Genomic DNA, 23723 nt, shown 5'->3' with positions numbered 1-23723 from the left:
TCTCTTTCCCCCCCAAGTCTCTCTCTCTCTCCCCACCCCCAGTCTCTCTCTCTCTTCCCCCCCAGTCTCTCTCTCTCTCTCTCTTCCCCCCCAGTCTCTCTCTCTTCCCCCCCCAGTCTCTCTCTCTCTTCCCCCCCCAGTCTCTCTCTCTTCCCCCCCAATCTCTCTCTCTTCCCCCCCAGTCTCTCTCTCTTCCCCCCCAGTCTCTCTCTCTTCCCCCCCAGTCTCTCTCTCTTCCCCCCCCCCGTCTCTCTCTCTTCCCCCCCCCTGTAAAGTATGCAAATATACTTAATACAATAAGGAAGAGACAGCTTGGAAGGGTTTAACTTAGGTCTTTACTTCATACCCACAGGCGGGAACTGAGGGGAGATCAGTACCCACAGTACTATTTATACCCCTATGGCCAGGAGTGGTACTACGGTATCACTACACCCTACAAAGTAGTGCTGCCCTGGCCATAGGTTTAAAGTGACATACATATTACATACACAACATTCCTCCCCTTTTAATTAAAATGTACCCGTGCAATTAAGTCAACAGATGCACCATAACTAGGGCTAATAACATTTGGTAACACAACATACATAACATATTTACATCAGAGTTGTCTACCTATATACATATAAAAAGAAACATGTTATAGATTCAGTCTCTGAGGAGGCCTCCTGTCTCGACTAGGATAACGTCTTTCTCTAGTCGGTCTCGGTGTAGGCGGCGGTACTTCCGTCACCACTTCATCGCTGGAGTCGTCGGTGTCTGATGGCACATCCTGTGCCGTGGAGCTCACTGGAGTGCTGAACTCCTCGCAATCCTGAGACTTCTGTAGCGACGAGCTGGGCCGTGATTCCGCTGGAACAATGTGCTGAGACGTTTGAGGTAGTGAATCAGTTGGGTTTCTGGACTCCACAAGTTGATCAGCATGTCGTCTGATTATGCCGTCCCCAGTATCCACTGTGTACATCAAAGGTCCCTGGCGGGCCTTTATCGTACCAGACCGCCACTTTTCATTTCTATAATCACGGGCCAACACTTGCTGTCCCACCTCGAAGCTCCGTGTCTGTCTGTCAGGAGCCCTACGAAATACTCGGTTTTCCACATCTCTCCGGATGTTTGGTCTGAGCAATTCGAGGCGAGACCTTAACCTTCTATTAAAGAACATGACGGCGGGGGCCTGGTTGGTCACCGTATGTGCAGCATTACGGTACGCGAATAGGAAATTGTCCACCTTGTGTTGTAGTGGCAACCTTTCCTCCCCCATCGCCTTGATGGCCTTTTTAAAAGTCTGTACAAATCGCTCTGCCAGCCCATTTGTAGCCGGATGATATGGTGCGGACGTATAATGTCGCACTCCATTCCTTTTTAGGAATGCTTGAAATTCTTCTGCCACAAATTGTGGCCCATTGTCCGAACAGACTTGCTCGGGCACCCCGTTTTGGGCAAAAATGGTCCTTAAGGCTGCGACCGTCTTTTCAGCTGTCGTTGATGGCATCTTTATGACCTCCGGCCATTTTGAGTGGGCGTCCACTACAATAAGGAACATCGCATCCATGAAGGGCCCAGCGAAGTCCACGTGGATCCTTTGCCACGGCGTTGAGGGCCACTCCCACGGATGTAGTGGGGCTTGGGGTGGTACGTTCTGTACCATCTGGCACCCTTGGCATGCTTTTGCTACTTCCTCGATGTCCCTGTCAATGCCGGGCCACCAGGCGTAGGCTCTGGCGAGGCTTTTCATTTTGACACCCCCCAGATGACCTTCGTGTAAGTCCCGCAACACTTTATGTTGTAATTTTTGAGGGACCACCACCCTGGCTCCGCACATCAATGTGCCCCGGCATACGGACAACTGGTCCTTCCTTGCCGAAAACGCCGGCAATGATGCGTCACCCTGCGCCGGCCAGCCTTTCACGGTCAATTCGTAAACCCTTGCCAGTGTCGGGTCATTCTGTGTTTCCCGCTCGATACATTGGCTGGTGATGGGCAAGTGTTCCATAACCGCCGTATGGTATATTTCCACGGGGTCCTGTACTATCTCTTCGATCTCGGCAGGCAATGGTAGCCGCGACAGGCCATCCGCATTGCCATGCTGTTTGGTACCCTTATATTCGATAAGGTACTGGTGTGCTCCTAAGAACAGTGACCATCTCTGTAGCCTTTGGGCCGTCATCAGGGGCACCCCTTTTGTTGGATTAAATATGGACACCAACGGTTGATGATCCGTCAGTAGTGTGAAACGTTGCCCATGTAGATAGTGGTGGAATTTTTTTACACCCCACACCAGACTGAGGGCCTCCCTGTCGATTTGCGCATAGTTTCTTTCGGCTGTAGTTAACGACCTTGAGGCAAATGCTATTGGCCTCTCCATACCATTGGGAAATTTGTGTGACAACACTGCCCCTATACCATACGGGGAGGCGTCACATGCCAACCTCATTGGCATTTTTGGGTCAAAGTGTGCGAGCACTTCCTTTGATGTAATGAGTTGTTTACCCTTTTTAAAAGCAGCCTCACACGCTTCGTCCCAATTCCAGGAGACTCCCTTTTGCAGCAATGAATTTAGTGGATGTAAAATGGACGATAAGTTCGGGAGGAACTTATGGTAATAGTTTATAAGGCCTAAGAATGATCGTAACTGAGATACATTCTCAGGGGGCGGGGCCTTCACTACTGCCTCGATCTTTTCTGGGGACTTATGCAGGCCTTCCTTATCTATAATGTGACCACAGTATGAGATACGTTCCTGGAAAAACTCACATTTCTGCTTGTTCGCCCTGAGTCCGTATTGTTGCAACCGCAGAAGTACTCGCTCCAGGTTAGCGAGGTGGTCGTTATCCGTTTGTCCTGTCACCAGGATGTCATCCAGGTAGCACTGCGTTCCTGGAATGCCCTGTAGGACCTGTTCCATGGTCCTCTGCCATATGGCTGGGGCGGACGCCACACCAAATACCAGGCGATTGTACTGGTACAATCCCTTGTGTGCGTTAATCGTTAGGAGCTTTTTCGAGTCCTGCTCCACCTCCATCTGTAAATAAGCTTGACAAAGGTCAATCTTCGTAAAGTGTCTACCCCCAGCTAATGATGCGAATATGTCCTCTATCCGCGGCAGCGGATACTGTACCGTGTGCAGGACTGGGTTAATAGTTATCTTAAAATCCCCGCAAATGCGAACCTTCTTTGGTTCCCCCGGCGTGTTATTTGCAGATTTCTTTATAACTGGGACGATGGGCGTGGCCCACTCACTCCACTCAATCTTTGTAAGGACACCTGCACTCTCTAAGGCATCCAGTTCTGCTTCCACAGCTGGCCGAATGGCGTAAGGCACCGGTCTGGCCTTACAAAACTTGGGGTTTGCGTCTTGAGCAATAGTTATTTTTGCTCTAATGTCCTTTAAGGTCCCCAGCCCTTGTTGGAACACCTCTGGCGTTTTTGCCAATATTTTTGACAGCCTGTTTGTAATGGTTGTATCATCCTTGGTGGTCTCTACTTTTATCTCGTGTATCGACTTCCAGTCGAAATGGATTTTTCTTATCCATTCCCTACCCAAAAGTGGTGGTCCACCATTTGGTAGGACGTATAAATAAAGTCCTGGCACTTTTCTGCCATTGTATTTAACTGTTACTTGCATTTTTCCCTTCGGGTAAACTTTTTGTCCTGTATATGTTTTTAATTTGATTTCGGTATCCTTTAAGGGAATGCGTTTGAACAGCCTGTTATAATCTTGTTCATTAATTACTGATAGGGCTGAACCCGTGTCCAGCTCCATATTAACTTCGATGCCTGCTACCTTCATTTTAACCCACATTGTGCTGTGGTCCTCCGTTTTGTCTACACCATATAACTTGAGACATCCCAGACCTTTAGACTCTGCTTTTGTGCCTTCCTTGTGACTCGTCTGAGCTACTGTCAGATATCTTATGTATTTTTGTCCTTGCCTTGGTACTGCTCGGATTGCCCCCACTATTGGGTTTCGTACCCGACCGACAAACTTTCGCTATATGCCCCTTTTTCCCACACTGCCGGCATATTTTATCACGAAACCAACAATTACTTTGGTCGTGGGCGGCCTTGCCACAACGGTAGCATTTACCTTTGTGAAATGTCACCTCATGGGTGTCATAGCCGGTTGTATTTTGTCGTATTTGAGCAGCACCCTGTGCTGCTGCTTCATGTACCGATGCTATTTCCATCGCCTGATCTAGGCTGAGCTGTTTCTTGGCCAGCAACTGTTTTCGTGTACTCTCATTTAACATGCCACAGACAAATCTGTCTCTGATCGCTTCCGCCAAAAAGGCTCCAAACTGGCAATGTTTGGACAACCGTCTGAGCTCAGCCAAATAGGCTGCCTGCGACTCATCATTCCTTTGGTCGCGTCTGTAAAAGCGGTACCTTTCCGCTATAAATGGTGGCTTAGGGTTTAAATGTTCCTTTAACGTATCAACAATTTGGGCATACGTTTTGTCTGCTGGCTTTTCTGGAGTAAGAAGATTCCTCAGCAGACCGTATGTTTTTGCCCCCATAGAATTTAATAAGGTTGCTGCCTTTTCGTCATCTTCCACCTTGTTTACTATGCAATAAAGTTCATGCCTTTCTACATATGCGTCCCAATCTTCTATGTCGGCAACAAATTCTGACAACCGAGCTTCTTTAGCCATTTTTAAAACTGCTGAAGAGGTTTTCCCGCCTTTTTCCACTAGATGGCGCTGTTACTTTTTTCTTTAACTGCTGAAGAGAAAAACTTTTCCCCTTTGTCCACTAGATGGCGCTGTTCATTTTAAACTGCTGAAGAGAAAAAAACTTTTCCCCTTTTGTCCACTAGATGGCGCTTTTCCCGCCTTTTCTCCCTCTGCTGTCAACGACGTCTCTCCAGGTTCGTTATTTTTGGCCCTTGCAGCTCCCGTTATTGCCACCGCCACTATTACAACGACCTTCCCCTCTCGTGGCCCGCTAGTCCTCGTGGCTCCGTTTGTTCCCCAGATCACCTGCCCGTTCTGGCCCTTGCAGCTCGCGTTCCCCGGGAAGGATTGCAGTTTACCTGACCCTGGGTGGACTTTTGCCCCGTGGCTGGAACGCCCATTCAGCCTCTTCTCTCAGCTGCCGCAGCCTCCGCTGGAACCTCTCTCTCTCGCTCCGTTGCTGCCGCTCCTCCTGAACTGGGTGGCCTCCTTCGGTCGACGCTGGACTCTGCAGGCTGGTAAGAAGCTTCTCTCCCCGTACTGCTACCGATCCTTTGTTGCACCTTGTACTGGTGAGTTCGAACGTTCCTAGTCGCCAGTGTAAAGTATGCGAATATACTTAATACAATAAGGAAGAGACAGCTTGGAAGGGTTTAACTTAGGTCTTTACTTCATACCCACAGGCGGGAACTGAGGGGAGATCAGTACCCACAGTACTATTTATACCCCTATGGCCAGGAGTGGTACGACGGTATCACTACGCCCTACAAAGTAGTGCTGCCCTGGCCATAGGTTCAAAGTGACATACATATTACATACACAACACCCCCCACTCTCTCTTCCCCCCAGTCTCTCTCTCTTCCCCCCCCCAGTCTCTCTCTTCCCCCCCAGTCTCTCTCTCTTCCCCCCCAGTCTCTCTCTCTCTTCCCCCCCAGTCTCTCTCGCTCTTCCCCCCCAGTCTCTCTCTCTCTTCCCCCCCAGTCTCTCTCTCTTCCCCCCCAGTCTCTCTCTCTTCCCCCCCAGTCTCTCTCTCTCTTCCCCCCCAGTCTCTCTCTCTTCCCCCCCAATCTCTCTCTCTCCCCCCCAGTCTCTCTTCCCCCCCAGTCTCTCTCTCGCTCTTCCCCCCCCCAGTCTCTCTCTCTCTTCCCCCCCCAGTCTCTCTCTCTTCCCCCCCCCCCAGTCTTTCTCTCTTCCTTCCCCCCCAGTCTCTCTCTCTTCAATTCAATTCAATTCAATTCAATTCAAATCGCTTTATTGGCATGATAAGGTACATCTTATGTTGCCAAAGCATCAAAATACATTCATGGTTGAACACATAAACGCAGTTCTATTCATACAGTGTATAAACAGGTATATCCCTGAGTGTATAAATATACATTCGCATGATTTATATATACTCTTTTCTTAGTTTACTGGTTGTCCCTCTGTTCATGGCAAGCTCTCTTCCCCCCCCAGTCTCTCACTCTTCCCCCCCGTCTCTCTCTCTCTTCCCCCCCCAGTCTCTCTCTCTCTTCCCCCCCCAGTCTCTCTCTCTCTCTCTCTTCCCCCCCAGTCTCTCTCTCTTCCCCCCGCCATCTCTCTCTCTCTTCCCCCCCAAGTCTCTCTCTCTCTTCCCCCCCCAGTCTCTCTCTCTCTTCCCCCCCAGTCTCTCTCTCTCTCTCTTCCCCCCCCAGTCTCTCTCTCTCTCTCTTCCCCCCCAGTCTCTCTCTCTCTTCCCTCCCGCCGTCTCTCTCTCTCTTCCCCCCCCCCAGTCTCTCTCTCTTCCCCCCCCAGTCTCTCTCCCCCCCCCCAGTCTCTCTTCCCCCCCCCAGTCTCTCTCTCTTCCATTCAATTCAATTCAATTCAAATCGCTTCATTGGCATGATAAGGTACATCTTATGTTGCCAAAGCATCAAAATACATTTATGGTTGAACACATAAACGCAGTTCTATTCATACAGTGTATAAACGGGTATATCCCTGAGTGTATAAATATACATTCGCATTATTTATATATACTCTTTTCTTAGTTTACTGGTTGTCCCTCTGTTCATGGCAAGCTGTAACATAGTGTGCCGCCAGTGCTACACAGCTTCTCTCCTCCCCCAGTAGGTATAGGAGTTTTTGGTTGTCATTCAGATTTCTGAATTCAGGGCATATTTGTGAGAATTTTTGGTAGAAATTCTCCCTGATGCCCTGATATTTTCCACAGGCTGTGAGGAAGTGCATCTCTGTCTCCACTACTCCCTGACTGCAGTGAGAGCATATCCTGTCCTCTCTTGGCAGCCTGGTCTGCCTGTGTCTGCCTTTTTCGATCGCTAGGCTATGTTCGCTAAGTCTGTACCTTGTCAAGGTTTTTCTCAGTTTGTTATCCTTTACCATGGTCAGGTAATCAGCTATGTTGTATTGTCTGTTTAGGGCCAAGTAGCAATTGAGTTTGCTTTGGGTTTTTGTTGTTTCTGCCCAATATGACAGATATTTTTCCTTTTGCTTAGCGACGATTGTGTTGGGTCAAATTCTTTGTGTTACGCTGTCACTGTCCTGGGGCTGGTTATTGTTAGTAGTGTTAGTAGTTGCTTCACTGAGTCCCAGGACTAGTTGACTGAGGGTATTCTTCTTTATGGTCCTCTCTTGGCATTTCAGGGCTTCGTAATGATAGCATTGGGGGTTGCTCATTTCTAGGTGTTTCCAAAATTTGGTGGCTCTTTTTTGGATAGTGATTATTAATGGATATTGGCCTAGTTCTGCCCTGCATGCATTGTTTACGGTTTTCCTTTGAGTCCGGAGTATACTTTTACAGAATTCTGCATGTAGGATCTCAATTGGGTGTTTGTCCCATTTTGCAAATTCTTGTTGTGTTAGCGGTCCCCACACCTCACTGCCATAGAGTGCAATTGGTTCAATTACTGATTTGAAAATTTTGAGCCAAATGCTAATTGCGATTTCTATTTGGATTGATTTTTTAATGGCATAGAAAGCCCTTCTTGCTTTCTCTTTCAGTTCATTCACAGCCAGTTTGAAATTTCCCGTAGAACTGATTTTTAAGCCCAAGTATGTGTAGTTAGTGGTTTGTTCAATTTTGGTTGTTGCTAGTGTGAAATTTATTTTGGGTCCCTGATGTCTGGATCTTTGCTGGAACATAAGGACTTTGGTTTTTTGGGGATTTATTGTCATGGCCCAAGTCTGGCAGTATGACTCCAGCAGATCCAGGTTCTGCTGTAGACCCTCCTTAGTTGGTGACAGCAGAACCAGGTCGTCTGCATAGAGGAGGAATTTAACCTTGGATTCATATAGGGTGAGGCCGGGTGCTGTAGATTGTTCAAGTAGTTTTGCCAATTCATTTATGTAAATATTAAAGAGTGTCGGTGAGATTGGCGAGCCCTGCATCACCCCCCGCCCCTGTGGGAAGTATTTTGTTTGTTTGTCTCCAATTTTAACTGCACATTTGTTGTTTGTATACATTGATTTAATTACATCATATGTTTCTCCCCCTACCCAGCTTCCGATAAGTTTCAGGAATAAACCATCGTGCCAGATGGAGTCTAAAGCCTTCTGGAAATCTATAAAGCATGCATAGATTTTGCTTTTGTTTTGATGAACGTGTTTGTCAATTAGGGTCTGTCGGGTAAAGATATGATCTGATGTTCTATAGTTTGGCAGGAATCCAATTTGGCTTTTACTCAAGACATTGTGCTCCTCAAGGAAGTTTATAAGTCTTTTGTTTATGATGCTACAGAATACCTTCCCCAGGTTACTGTTTACACAGATGCCTCGATAGTTATTTGGGTCGACTTTGTCCCCACTTTTGTATATGGGCGTTATGAGTCCTTTGTTCCAGATATCAGGGAAGTAACCGACACTCAGAACCAAGTTGAAGAGTTTTAGGATAGCCAGTTTCATTTTATCGTCTGTGTGTTTAATCATCTCGCTTAGTATGCCTTCTGCCCCGCAAGCTTTTCCTGGTCGCAGGTCCTTGAGTTTTTCAAAAAGTTCTTTTTCTGTTCACAGAATCACAGAAACCCCACAGTGCAGATAGAGGCCATTTCAGCCCATCGAGCCTGCACCGACACATATCCCACCCGATCCCCATAACCCCACGTATTTAATCCCCCTAACACTAAGGGTCAATTTATCATAGCCAATCAACCTAACCCGCACATCTTTGGACTGTGGGAGGAAACCGGAGCACCCGGAGAAAACCCACGCAAACACGGGGAGAATGTGCAAACTCCACACAGACAGTCACCCGAGGCCGGATTCGAACCCGGGTCCCTGGCGCTGTGAGGCAACAGTGCTAACCACTATGGAGTCTAGCGGGTTTTGGTTATCTTTTGTGGCCATTTCTAGCTTTTCCAGTTTTTTGCATATTTGGGGTTGCTCTGGCCTTAGTGTGTTTTTCTGGTATAATTTTTCAAAGTGGTTTTCCCATGTGTCTCCATTTTGAATGGCCAATTCGTCGTGTTGTTTTTTGTGTAATGTATTCCAGTTGTCCCAGAAACAATTGGAATCAATGGATTCCTCAGTGTATTCTTAACATATTGCTCTTTTTTGGTTCTGAGTGTGTTTCTGTATTGTGTTAGTGTCTGACAATAAGTAAGGCGTAATTCCTCATTTTCTGGATGTCTTTGTTTTTGGTTTGATATTTTTCTAAGTTTTTTCCTCATGTTATGGCAATCTGGGTCAAACCATTTTTCATAGTTTTTTGTTTTGGGTTTGTTCTTGCGAGCTTTCAAGTTTGACCTTGTTGCCAAATTATCAAAAATATTGTGGTAAACCACTGTTATACCTGTCTGTATGTGTATGTGTATTCCACTAGGTACAGGTCTGGACATGCCTCGGCTGACTCCTCCCACTATTCCAGGTATATAAGTGACTACCTCCCAGTCCCTTAGTATTCTGGACGGGTCGACCACTCGAGACTAGACCTTCATTCTTTAGTTAATAAAAGCCTGGTTGTTACTCGCTTAACCTCAGTCTTTTGAGTAATTGATGGCGCATCAATTGTTTAGGTTATTCACTGCCCGGTTTACGCCTTCTTTATTGTGAGTGTATATGTTATCCAGAAAGGTGTCCAAGAGAGCTTGAGTTGATTCATTGCTAATTGCTTTCTGGTATTTTTCCGTGTCGTTTTTGGCCCATCTGTATGATTTTTTGGTGTTGTACAGTTTACTGGGTTGTGTTTCTGTGTTGTTTGTTTCTGTCTTTTTAAGATACATAGTAATTTGACTGTGATCTGACAGTGTTGTTTGTGGTTTGACTGTGAATGCTCTGAAAGAGGATGGGTCCAAGTCCGTAATCATATAGTCTACGGTGCTGCAGCCAAGAGGTGAGCAGTAGGTCGATCTTCCTAGGAGGTCTCCTATGAATCTACCATTGACAATGTACAGACCCAGGCTTCGACAGAGCTGCAGGAGATGTTTTCCGTTGGTATTTGTCTGCTTGTCGCAGTTATGCCTGTATGGAAGGGAAGGGATATCGAAGTGGTTATTTCCGAATATGTAATTGTTTCCCTGATTATTTGTGAAGTCTGGTTCTTCTCCAGTTCTTGAATTGAGGTCACCACAGATCAACACGTTCCCCAGGGCCTGGTATTGGATAATTTCCCCCTCAATGTTGGAGAAGGTGTCCTCTTTAAAGTACGGGGATTCCATTGGGGGGATATAGAGTGCGCAAATGAAAACATCTTGGGTGCTAGAGATAATCTCCCTCTCAATTTTGAGCCACATGTGGTTTTCGCCCTTTTTTATAAATTTGATGTAATTCTTAAGCTCTGTCTTAAACCAAATCAGTATGCCTCCGAAGTCTCTGCCTTGGGTTACTCCTGGTAATTTATTGGAGGGGACCACCAGCTCTGTGTACCCTTGGGGACGGCCAGTGTGTCCTTTTCCTTTATACCAAGTTTCCTGTAAAATGATAATATCTATATCTTTAGTTTCATCTATGAACTCTGGGGTCCTACTCTTCACGTCGAGCACCGAAGAGCGTAGACCTTGGATATTCCAGGTCGAAATATATAAGGATTTCATGTTAAGTTTGATCTTCAACTATGATATGTTAAAGAATGATATGTGATTGTCGTGTCTAAATGTGGGGAAAAAAGATCATCTCAGTTGTCTATAAATGTTAATACTACTTGGTTACAGTTCTTTCTATTAATTAGTCCTTGATTTTTTTCATTTTCTGATCCATAAGGCGGAAGTAGATGCTGCTGCACGTCTGCTTATTGTCTCTTAATGGATTGTCTCTGTCTGAGGTATTGCGTACGCCCTGTGCATCTCTCCCTCTGTCTGGCTGGGAGCGGTCCTGTTCCCCTGTGGGACAGGAGTGGTGCAGGTCTGGTATTGTTGTGCATGGGGATCCTCTCTGGTCCCGGTTGGTGTGGTGGTGGTCTCTGTAGTGGTCCTGGTATGTACGTCGCTGATCTCTGGTGTTCGGGGGGGGGTCCTCTTGAGGTCTGGGTATGGACCCGGTTAAAAGCGACGTCGTTCAGGGCTTTAGCAAAGATCGATATTCCTTTCCTGTGGATGTGGTCGTAAAGACATTCCTCATCGAGGGTGGGGTGTTGGGCCAGGTGCACGTTGTGCTTTGATTCACAGTCTCTTGCTATGCTGGCATTTATCTCATGAATTGTGTTGCTGTTAAAGTCTGTTCTCGGCAATATTGTGGAAACCGTGATTCTAGTGTTTGGAAATATATTGCTTGCCTTCCTAATCACTGCTCTGAGCGATGTTGCTACATCTTTCTGCTGGGCCTTTAGGTCATTTGTGCCCGTGTGTATTATTATGTGTTGGGGGGAGCCTAATCTGGTTTTGGTCAGCCATTCCATGGCTCTGTCTGTTGTTGGGCACCAGATCTTTTCTACTTTACTTCTAGGGAAGAGCTTTTTCTCCCATAGAAATTTCCCATTTGAGTCTATGAGTATTACAATGTCAGCCTTGTTTGTCTTTACTGTCTGGTGGCTTTCGCCTGGACTCATAGCGTATGTGTTGGGCTGGGGTGGTCGTGTCTGGTGTGTGCGCTCCTCTTGTGAGCGGCTCGCTTGTGGTTCCACGGTGGTGGGGGAAGACTGAGCTTCAGTATGCTGGTCGGTCTGTGTGGCACCCCTTGTATTGTGTGTCTGCTGCTGTTGTTCAGTGTGGGAGTGCAGCTGTTCAGTCGGGCTCTGTATTGTCTTATCTCTAGCCTCTGGCTGCTGGTCTAATGGTGTTATCTCTCCTCTATGGCTCTCTTTGTTTTCCTGCAGCTCTTTCACCTGATTCCCAAGTAGATTCACCTGATTCTCAAGTAGATTCAGCTCTCTCCTGTGTCTCTCCCTCTCTTGCTGTTGTTCGTGTTTCATTTTAAGGACCTCCTCTCTGAGTTTAACCATCTCTGTCTCTAACTGATTAAATTTATCCTTTAGTTGTATCTGGCTGTGTGATCCCGGGGTATGTGTCTGGTCGGCCCGGGAAGGCTCACTCACTTCCTGGCTAGGCTGCTCTTCTCTTGGTGAGCTGGAATTGGTAGGGGGACTATGTGTGGCTTCCTCCCTGGTAGTTAAGCTGGGGTTAGTCAGTTGTATCATGTGGCTGTGGGTCGCCGGGGTTAGTGTCTGGTTAGAACTGTGTGGCTCGTTCACCTCCTGACCAGGCTGATTTACTCCTGGTGAGTTGTCAATGGTGGGGGGCGTGCGGGTCACTTTTCCCCTGTTAGCCACTCTGGGGCTGTTCCTTCCCCTCTCTATTTCTTTCAGTGTCTTGAAGGTCGTTTCAAAGTTGTCGAGGTTGCCTTGCATTAATATTGTTCCGTTATTGTACATGTTGACAGTCGTGCTTGTCCTGTCTCCTGGTTTATTAATTTTCATTTTGGACCCATTAGCGGTTTTTTCCTGCGTAACCCTGGTATAGTGTGATTTTATTGCTGTGATCCAAGCCGCTGGCTGATCGGAGTAAAAAATGAGGTTACATTTTTTCCCAGTGCTGTACCGGTCAGCAAAAAGAGTTTCTGGTTGTTCTCCCAGTCTCTCTCTCCCCCCGTCTCTCTCTCTCCCCCCAGTCTCTCTCTCACCCCCCCAGTCTCTCTCTCTCCCCCCCGTCTCTCTCTCTACCCCCCAGTCTCTCACTCTACCCCCCAGTCTCTCTCTCTCCCCCCAGTCTCTCTCTCTCCCCCCAGTCTCTCTCGCTTCCCCCAGTCTCTCTCTCTCCCCCCCAGTCTTTCTCTCTCTCTCTCCCCCCAGTCTCTCTCTCTCTCCCCCCAGTCTCTCTCCCCCAGTCTCTCTCTCTCCCCCCCAGTCTCTCTCTCTCTCTCCCCCCTCCCAGTCTCTCTCTCTCTCTCCCCCGTCTCTCTCTCTCTCTCCCCCCATCTCTCTCTCTCTCTCCCCCATCTCTCTCTCTCCCCCCCACTCTCTCTCTCCCCCCCACTCTCTCTCTCTCCCCCCCAGTCTCTCTCTCTCCCCCCCAGTCTCTCTCTCAATTCAATTCAATTCAATTCAAATTGCTTTATTGGCATGATAAGGTACATCTTATGTTGCCAAAGCATCGAATAACATTTATGGTTGAACACATAAATGCAGATCTATTCATACAGTGTATAAACAGATATATCCCTGAGTGTATAAATATACATTCGTATAATTTGTATATACTCTTTTCTTAGGTTTACTGGTTGTCCCTCTGTTTATGGCAAGCTGTAACATAGTGTGCCGCTAAGGTTACACAGTTTCTCTGTTCCCCTCGTAGGTATGGGAGTTTTTGGTCGTCATTCAAATTTCTGAATTAAGGGCATATTTGTGTGAATTTTTGGTAGAAATTCTCCCTGATGCCCTGATATTTTCCACAAGCTGTGAGGAAGTGCATCTCTGTCTCCACCACTCCCTGACTGCAGTGAGAGCATTGTGGTAAACTGTTATACCTGCCTGTGTGGGTGTTTGTATTCCACTGTGTACATGTCTGTACATGCCTCGGCTGACTCCTCCCACGAGTCCAGGTATAAAGGTGACTGCTCCACAGTCCCTCTGTATTCTGGACTGGTCGACCACTCGAGGCACACCTTCATTCTCTTGTTAATAAAAGCCTGTTAGTTACTCGCTTAACCTCAGTCTTTTGAGTAACTGATAGCGCATCAATTTTATTAACAAGATTTTTTTATAATGGAGAAGATCCTCACACCAGCATGCCTGGACTTAGACCATCGGGAGGCGGACGCGTCCACCAAGTTTGCTCACTGGCTTAGGTGCTTTGAAAGATTCCTGATCGCCTCCGCTGCAACGGTCAAATCGGATGAGGACAAACTGGATGTCCTGATCTCCAAAGTGAACCACCGCGCGTACTCGGTCATCCAGGACGCGACCTCGTACACGGCTGCTCTCAAGCTCCTCAAGGACCAGTACACGCGCCCAGTGAATGAGGTGTACGCCAGGCACCTCCTGGGGAGTCGTAAACAACAACCTGGGGAATCGACCGAGGAATACCTTCAGGCACTGTCTGTGCTTGGCCGGGCCTGTGGTTGTAAGGATGTAAAGGCCGCCGTGTACACAGAGGAACTTATCCGGGACGCTTTTGTAGCGGGCCACAGGTCCAATTACACCCGACAGCGACTGTGGGAGCAGAGTGACCTCGACCTCAACAAGGCCTCTGAACTCGCACTATCATTGGACGCAGCCTACCGGGGCATGGATGCCTACTCCTCTGCACCGTGGACGCCGCGGGGAACGACAGCCTGGGACGCGGTAGGATCGTCTCATAGCGCCGTGCCACCCCAGCCACATCCCAGCAACGGCCCAACTACCGCAGCAGTGTCCCAAGGCCAGAAATGCTACTTCTGTGGTCAGGCCAAACACCCCAGAGCGCGCTGCCCGGCGAAAAATGCGATCTGCTCGGGCTGCGGTAAGAAGGGACTGCAGGGCCAGCGTCTGCAGGGCCAAAGCCACCCCGAACCCCAGCAGCGCCGCGTGTGGGCCGTGCGGGCCGCCATCTTGGGCCTCCCCAGCCATGTGCGAATCACCGGAACAGCAGCCATTTTGGACGCCTCCAGCCACATGGGGATCATGGACGCCGCCATCTTGGACGCCAGCGGGACGCAGCAGGCCCCCAACACCGCCTCATCTGATACCCGCAGCGACACACCGACCCCTACGCTGGCCTCCGTTACGCTGGACCAAGCGAGACCGCACCAACTGGCCCGGTCCACAATGGACATTAAGGTAAATGGTCACGAAACAACCTGCCTTTTTGACTCTGGGAGCACGGAGAGCTTCATCCACCCCGACACGGTGCGGCGTTGCTCTCTCCCAGTCCTGCCTGCCCACCAGCGGATTTCTATGGCCTCCGAGTCCCAGTCGGCGGACATTGGCGGCTACTGCGTGGTGACACTCTTAGTAGACGGGACTGTGTACGATAATTTTAAACTTCTGGTCCTGCCCCACCTCTGCGCTGCCGTTCTACTGGGGTTAGATTTTCAGTGCCACCTTAAAAGTGTTACGATGGCGTACGGTGGACCCCTCCCCCCACTCACAGTCCGCAGCCAGCAGCTTCCAAACTGCCCGCCGCGCACCAGGTGCAACCTCTCCACACTCAGAGTCACCCCCCCCCACTGTTTGCTAACCTCACCCCCGACTGTAAGCCCATCGCCACAAAGAGCAGGCGATACAGTGCCGGGGACAGGGTTTTCATTAAAACCGAAGTGGAGCGGCTCCTGAAGGAGGGGATTATTGAGGGCAGCACCAGCCCCTGGCGAGCCCAGGTTGTGGTCGTTAAGACCGGCGAGAAGCAGCGCCTGGTCATCAACTACAGCCAGACAATAAATCGCTACACATTGCTGGACGCTTACCCACTCCCCCGCATAGCTGATATGGTCAACCAGATCGCGCAGTACCGCGTCTTCTCGACCATTGACCTGAAATCAGCGTACCACCAGCTCCCTTTCCACCCTGAGGACCGCCAGTATACTGCCTTTGAGGCAAACGGCCGCCTCTATCACTTCCTTAGGGTTCCCTTTGGCGTCACCAACAGGGTCTCCGTCTTCCAAAGGGAGATGGACCGGATGGTCGATCAAAATGCGTTGCAGGCCACTTTCCCATATCTGGACAATGTGACCATCTGCGGCCATGACTTGCAGGACCATGACGCAAACCTCGAAAAATTCCTCTGCACCGCCCAACTCCTGAACCTGACGTATAACAAGGAGAAGTGCATATTCCGCACAAGCCGCCTCGCCATCCTTGGCTGTGTTGTGGAACACGGAGTCATTGGTCCCGACCCCGACCGGATGCGTCCCCTTATGGAACTCCCACTGCCCCACTGCCGCAAGGCCCTGAAGAGGTGCCTAGGGTTTTTCTCCTATTACGCCCAGTGGGTCCCCTACTATGCGGACAAGGCCCGTCCGCTGATCAAGTCCACCTTTTTTCCCTTGACGGCAGAGCCGCTTAGCCTTCCACCGTATCAAGGAAGACATTGCCAAAGCCATCATGCACGCAGTGGACGAATCCATCCCCTTCCAGGTGGAAAGCAACGAGTCCGACTTTGCCCTGGCCGCTACCCTTAATCAGGCGGGGAGACCCGTGGCCTTCTTTTCACGAACCTTCCAGGGCCCGGAGACCAGACACTCCACTGTTGAGAAGGAGGCCCAGGCGATTGTGGAGGCTGTGCGTCATTGGAGGCACTACCTGGCCGGAAAACGATTTACCCTGCTCACTGACCAGCGTTCAGTTGCTTTTATGTTTAACAACAAGCAGAGGGGCAAAATCAAAAATGACTAGATCTTGAGGTGGAGAATCAAACTTTCCACCTACAATTACGAGATCTTCTACCGGCCCAGGAAGCTCAATGAACCCCCGGATGCTCTATCGCGTGGCACCTGCGCCAGCGCGCAGATCGATAGACTGCGGGCCCTCCACAATGACCTCTGCCACCCGGGGGTCACCAGGTTCTTCCACTTCATCAAGGCCCGCAACCTGCCTTACTCCATTGAGGAGGTCAGGACCATGACCAGGAACTGCCAAGTCTGCGCTGAGTGCAAACCGCACTTTTATAGACCAGACAGGGCTCACCTGATAAAAGCCACTCGCCCCTTCGAGCGCCTGAGCGTTGATTTTAAAGGGCCTCTCCCCTCCTCCGACCGCAATGTGTACTTCCTCAACATTATTGATGAGTACTCCCGTTTCCCGTTCGCCATCCCCTGCCCGGACATGACCAGTGCCACGGTCATTAAATGTCTGAACGACCTCTTCACCCTGTTCGGTTTCCCCAGCTATATCCATAGTGACCGGGGCTCATCGTTTATGAGCGACGAACTCCGCCAGTACCTGCTCGCTAGGGGTATTGCCACAAGCAGGACCACCAGTTACAACCCCCGGGGGAACGGACAGGTAGAAAGAGAGAATGCGACAGTTTGGAAGGCCGCCCTGCTAGCCTTAAAGTCTAGGGGCCTTCCGACCTCCCGCTGGCAGGATGTGCTCCCCGAGGCGCTCCACTCTATTCGGTCACTGCTGTGCACTGCCACTAATGCCACCCCTCATGAGAAAATGTTTATCTTCCCAAGGAAGTCCACATCGGGGACATCGCTACCGCCATGGCTGACGTCCCCAGGGCCGGTCCTACTGAGAAGACACGTGAGGACCCATAAAACGGACCCCCTGGTCGAGAGGGTCGACCTCCTCCACGCCAACCCCCAGTATGCTTACATCGCGTACCCGGACGGGCGGGAGGACACAGTCTCCAAACGAGACCTCGCACCCTCGGGGGCCCCAGTAACCCACTACCACACCCCCCCCCCACGATCCAATATCAAACCCCAGCAGACGGCACGCCTGGGCCCCGCGACCCGCTCGACACCCACGAGGACTACACACCAGTGCCCCAGCCTACGCGGGACTCGATGCCGGAAGCTTCACTACCCCTGCCGTCGCCACGTCGATCACAGCGGCAGACAAGACCTCTGGAGAGACTCCAATACACAAACTTTTAATACACTTCACCCCGCCGGACTCATTTTTAAACAAAGGGTGAATGTGGCAAACCACTGTTATACCTGCCTGTGTGGGTGTTTGTATTCCACTGTGTACATGTCTGTACATGCCTCGGCTGACTCCCCCCACGAGTCCAGGTATAAAGGTGACTGCTCCACAGTCCCTCTGTATTCTGGACTGGTCGACCACTCGAGGCACACCTTCATTCTCTTGTTAATAAAAGCCTGTTAGTTACTCGCTTAACCTCAGTCTTTTGAGTAATTGATAGCGCATCAGTTGGTGACAGCAGAACCAGGTCATCTGCATAGAGGAGGAATTTAACCTTGGATTCATATAGGGTGAGGCCGGGTGCTGTAGATTGTTCAAGTAGTTTTGCCAATTCATTTATGTAAATATTAAAGAGTGTCGGTGAGATTGGCGAGCCCTGCATCACCCCCCGCCCCTGTGGGAAATATTTTGTTTGTTTGTCTCCAATTTTAACTGCACATTTGTTGTTTGTATACATTGATTTAATTACATCATATGTTTTTCCCCCTACCCAGCTTTCGATAAGTTTCAGGAATAAACCGTCGTGCCAGATGGAATCGAAAGCCTTCTGGAAATCTATAAAGCATGCGTAGGTTTTGCTTTTGTTTTGATGAACGTGTTTGTCAATTAGGGTCTGTAGGGTGAAGATATGATCTGATGTTCTATAGTTTGGCAGGAATCCAATTTGGCTTTTACTCAAGACATTGTGCTCCTCAAGGAAGTTTATAAGTCTTTTCGAGCATTTCCAGTTTTTTGCATATTTGGTGTTGCTCTGGCCTTAGTGTGTTTTTCTGGTATAATTTTTCAAAGTGGTTTTCCCATGTGTCTCCATTTTGAATGGCCAATTCGTCGTGTTGTTTTTTGATTAATGTATTCCAGTTGTCCCAGAAACAATTGGAATCAATGGATTCCTCAATGGAGCTGAGTGTATTCTTAATATACTGCTCTTTTTTGGTTCTGAGTGTGTTTCTGTATTGTGTTAGTGTCTGACAATAAGTAAGGTGTAATTCCTCGTTTTCTCGATGTCTGTGTTTTTGGTTTGATATTTTTCTAAGTTTTTTCCTCATGTTATGGCAATCTGGGTCAAACCATTTTTCATAGTTTTTTGTTTTGAGTTTGTTCTTGCGAGCTTTCAAGTTTGACCTTGTTGCCAAATTATCAAAAATATTGTTTAGGTTATTCACTGCCTGGTTTACGCCTTCTTTATTGTGAGTGTATATGTTATCCAGAAAGGTGTCCAAGAGAGCTTGAGTTGATTCATTGCTAATTGCTTTCTGGTATTTTTCCGTGCTGTTTTTGGCCCATATGTACGATTTTTTGGTGTTGTACAGCTTACTGGGTTGTGTTTCTGTGTTGGTTGTTTCTGTCTTTTTAAGATACATAGTAATTTGACTGTGATCTGACAGTGTTGTTTGTGGTTTGACTGTGAATGCTCTGAAAGAGGATGGGTCCAAATCCGTAATCAAATAGTCTACGGTGCTGCAGCCAAGAGGTGAGCAATAGGTCGATCTTCCTAGGAGGTCTCCCATGAACCTACCATTGACAATGTACAGACCCAGGCTTCGACAGAGCTGCAGGAGCTGTTTTCCGTTGGTATTTGTCTGCTTGTCGCAGTTATGCCTGTATGGAAGGGAAGGGATATCGAAGTGGTTATTCCCGAATATGTAATTGTTTCCCTGATTATTGGTGAAATCTGGTTCTTCGCCAGTTCTTGAATTGAGGTCACCACAGATCAACACGTTCCCTGGGCCTGGAATTGGATAATTTCCCTCTCAATTTTGGAGAAGGTGTCCTCTTTAAAGTACGGGGATTCCATTGGGGGGATATAGGGTGCGCAAATGAAAACATCTTGGGTGTTAGAGATAATCTCCCTCTCAATTTTGAGCCACATGTAGTTTTCGCCCTTTTTTATAAATTTGATGCCATTCTTAAGCTCTGTTTTAAACCAAATCAGTATGCCTCCGGAGTCTCTGCCTTGGGTTACTCCTGGTAATTTATTGGAGGGGACCACCAGCTCTGTGTACCCTTGGGGACGGACAGTGTGTCTTTTTCCTTTATACCAAGTTTCCTGTAAAATGATAATATCTAGATCTTTAGTTTCATCTATGAACTCTGGGGTCCTACTCTTCACGTCGAGCACCGAAGAGCGTAGACCTTGGATATTCCAGGTCGAAATATATAAGGATTTCATGTTAAGTTTGATCTTTTACTATGATATGTTAAAGAATGATATGTGTTTGTCGTGTCTAAATGTGGGGAAAAAAAGATCATCTCAGTTGTCTATAAATGCTAATACTACTTGGTTACAATTCTTTCTATTAATTAGTCCTTGATTTTTTTCATTTTCTGATCCATAAGGCAGAAGTAGATGCTGCTGCACGTCTGCTTAGTGTCTTAATGGATTGTCTCTGTCTGAGGTATTGCGTACGCCCTGTGCATCTCTCCCTCTGGCTGGGAGCGGTCCTGTTCCCCTGTAGGACAGGAGTGGTGCAGGTCTGATATTGTTGTTGTGCATGGGGATCCTCTCTGGTCCTGGTTGGTGTGGTGGTGGTCTCTGTAGTAGTCCTGGTATGTACCCCGCTGATCTCTGGTGGTCGGGGGGGGGGGTCCTCCTGGAGTCTGGGTATGGACCCGGTTAAAAGCGACGTCCTTCAGGGCTTTAGCAAAGATCGATATTCATTTCCTGTGGATGTGGACGCGGTCGTAAAGACATTCCACATCGAGGGTGGGGTGTTGGGCCAGGTGCACGTTGTGTTTTGATTCACAGTCTCTTGCTATGCTGGCATTTATCTCATGAATTGTGTTGTTGTTAAAGTCTGTTCTCGGCAATATTGTGGAAACAGTGATTCTAGTGTTTGGAAATGTATTGCTTGCCTTCTTAATCACTGCTCTGAGCGATGTTGCTACCCCTTTCTGCTGGGCCTTTAGGTCATTTGTGCCCATGTGTATTATTATGTGTTGGGGGGAGCCTAATCGGGTTTTGGTCAGCCATTCCAGGGCTCTGTCTGTTGTTGGGCACCAGATCTTTTCTACTTCTAGGGAAGAGCTTTTTCTCCCATAGAAATTTCCCATTTGAGTCTATGATTATTATGATGTCAGCCTTGTTTGTGTTTACTGTTTGGTGGCTTTCGCCTGGACTCATAGCGTGTGTGTTGGACTGGGGTGGTCGTGTCTGGTGTGTGCGCTCCTCTTGTGAGCGGCTCGCTTGTGGTTCCACAGTGGTGGGGGAAGACTGAGCTTCAGTATGCTGGTCGGTCTGTGTGGCACCCCTTGTATTGTGTGTCTGCTGCTGTTGTTCAGTGTGGGAGTGCAGCTGTTCAGTCGGGCTCTGTATTGTCTTATCTCTAGCCTCTGACTGCTGGTCTATTGGTGCTATCTCTCCTCTATGGCTCTCTTTGTTTTCCTGCAGCTCTTTCACCTGATTCCCAAGTCGATTCAGCTCTCTCCTGTATCCCTCCCTCTCTTGCTTTTGTTCGTGTTTCAGTTTAAGGACCTCCTCTCTAAGTTTAACCAGCTCTGTCTCTAACTGATTAAATTTATCCTTTAGTTGTATCTGGCTGTGTGATCCCGGGGTATGTGTCTGGTCGGCCCTGGAGGGCTCACTCACTTCCTGGCTAGGCTGCTCTTCTCTTGGTGAGCTGGAATTGGTAGGGGGACTATGTGTGGCTTCCTCCCTGGTAATTACGCTGGGGTTAGTCAGCTGTATCATATGGCTGTGGGGCCCCGGGGTTAGTGTCTGGTTAGAACTGTGTGGCTCGTTCACCTCCTGACCAGGCTGATTTACTCCTGGTGAGTTGTCAATGGTGGGGGGAGTGCGGGTTGCTTTTCCCCTGTTAGCCACTCTGGGGCTGTTCCTTCCCCTGTCAGTTACTTCTCTCAGTGTCTTGAAGGCCGTTTCAAAGTTGTCGAGGTTGCCTTGCACTAATATTGTTCCGTTATCGTACATGTTGACAGTCGTGGTTGCACTGTCCGGGTCCCCTGGTTTCTTAATTTTCAGTTTGGACCCATTAGCGGTTCTTTCCTGCTTAACCCTGGTATAGTGTGATTTTATTGCTGTGATCCAAGCCGCTGACTGATCTGAGTAAAAAATGAGATTACATTTTTTCCCAGTGCTGTACCAGTCAGCAAAAGAGTTTCTGGTTTTTTCTCTCAGCTGTTTCTGCTTGATCGATTTTTTAGCATTTTTTCTGGTGTTGGGGGCAATCTGGAAGAGGTTGCTCTCAGTGTGCCTCGGAGCTGCTGTGGCTCCTCTGATTCGCTCATTATTGGTAGTGTAGAGGTAGAAAGTATTGTTGATCTTAGAATAAGCTTTTCTGGGGCCCCCGGGTTTGATGTTTCCCTCTCCCTGCTCGCGACCTTTCCCAGTCCCCAGACTCGCTCGCTCTCCAGGCCCTCCCAGGCCCCGTACTCACTGTCCTGGTCTGTGTCTGGGATTTGCTGATTCCCGGTGTCTCCCGGCTGCTCCCCTCCCCCTCAGAGGTCTCTCGGCCTCTGTCTTGGCCCGGCTCCTCAGGCCTTTCCCTGGCTTCAGGCTCCCTCCCCAGGACCCGTACTCACTGTCTGCGCCTGGGAGCCGCTGCCTCACGGTGCCTTCAGGCTGCTCCCCTCTCCCTCAGAGGTCTCCAGGCCTCTGTCTCGGCCCGGCTCCTCCGGCCCCTCCCCGGTCCACAGTCCTGTGTTCCGGCCACCGCTCTGGAGTCGCGCTCCGACCCCCTGCCCCTGTGGCCCCGTGCGGCCGCTGTTGAGTCGCCGCTCCGACTGTCGCTGCGGCCCCGTGCGGGCCGTTGTTGAGTTGCCGCTCCGAATGCGCCCCCCCCAGTCTCTCTCTCTTTCCCCCCCAGTCTCTCTCTCTTCCCCCCCAGTCTCTCTCTCTTCCCCCCAGTCTCTCTCTCTTCCCCCCAGTCTCTCTCTCTTCCCCCCCAGTCTCTCTCTCTGTTTCCACCTCCAGTCTCTCTCTCTCTCTTCCCCCCGTCTCTCTCTTCCCCCCCAGTCTCTCTCTCTTCCCCCCCGTCTCTCTCTTCCCCCCCAGTCTCTCTCTCTTCCCCCCAGTCTCTCTCTCTACACCTCCCCCCAGTCTCTCTCTCTTTCCCGCCCCCCCAGTCTCTCTCTGTTTCCCCCCCCAGTCTCTCTCTCTCTTCCCCCAGTCTCTCTCTCTTCACCCCCCCCAGTCCCCTCTCTCTCTTCCCCCCCAGTCTCTCTCTCTTCCCCCCCAGTCTCTCTCTCTCTTTCCCCCCCTCAGTCTCTCTCTCTATTCCCCCCCAGTCTCTCTCTCTCTTCCCCCCAGTCTCTCTCTCTTCCCCCCCCAGTCTCTCTCTCTCTTTCCCCCCCAGTCTCTTTCTCTTCCCCCCCCCGTCTCTCTCTCTTCCCCCCCCCAGTCTCTCTCTCTTCCCCCCGCAGTCTCTCTCTCTTCCCCCCCGTCTCTCTCTCTTCACCCCCCCAGTCTCTCTCTCTTTCCCCCCAGTCTCTCTCTCTTCCCCCCCAGTCTCTCTCTCTTCCCCCCCCAGTCTCTCTCTCTTCCCCCCCCAGTCTCTCTCTCTTCCCCCCCAGGTCTCTCTCTATTCCCCCCCAGTCTCTCTCTCTTCCCCCCCAGTCTCTCTCTCTTCCCCCCCAGTCTCTCTCGCTTTCCCCCCCCAGTCTCTCTCTCTTTCCCCCCCCCAGTCTCTCTCTCTTTCCCCCCCCCAGTCTCTCTCCCCCCCCTGTCTATCTCCACCCCCCCCGCCCCCGTCTCTCTCGCCCCACCCCCCCCGTCTCTCTCCCCCCCGGTCTCTCTTCCTCCCCCCCCCCGGGTCTGTCTCTCTCCCCCCCCCCTCGTCTCTCTCCCCCCCCCACACCCCCGGGTCTGTCTCTCTGCCCCCCCCGTCTCTCTCCCCCCCCCCCCCCACGTCTCTCCCCCCCCCAGTCTCTCTCCCCCCCAGTCTCTCTCCCCCCCCAGTCTCTCTCCCCCCCCCCCGGTCTCTCTCCCCCCACCCCAGTCTCTCCCCCCCCCACCCCCAGTCTCTCCCCCCCCCCCAAGTCTCTCCCCCCGCCAGTCTCTCTCCCCCCCAGTCTCTCTCTCTTCCCCCGCCCCGGTCACTCTCTTTTCCCCCCCCAATCTCTCTCCCCCC

This window comes from Somniosus microcephalus, unplaced genomic scaffold, assembly GCF_052327205.1.
Source record: "Somniosus microcephalus isolate GS21.2 unplaced genomic scaffold, FLI_Smic_1.0 unresolved_chr8, whole genome shotgun sequence".
In the NCBI taxonomy this organism is placed as follows: Eukaryota; Metazoa; Chordata; class Chondrichthyes; order Squaliformes; family Somniosidae; genus Somniosus; species Somniosus microcephalus.
This window is presented reverse-complemented; position numbering follows the sequence as displayed.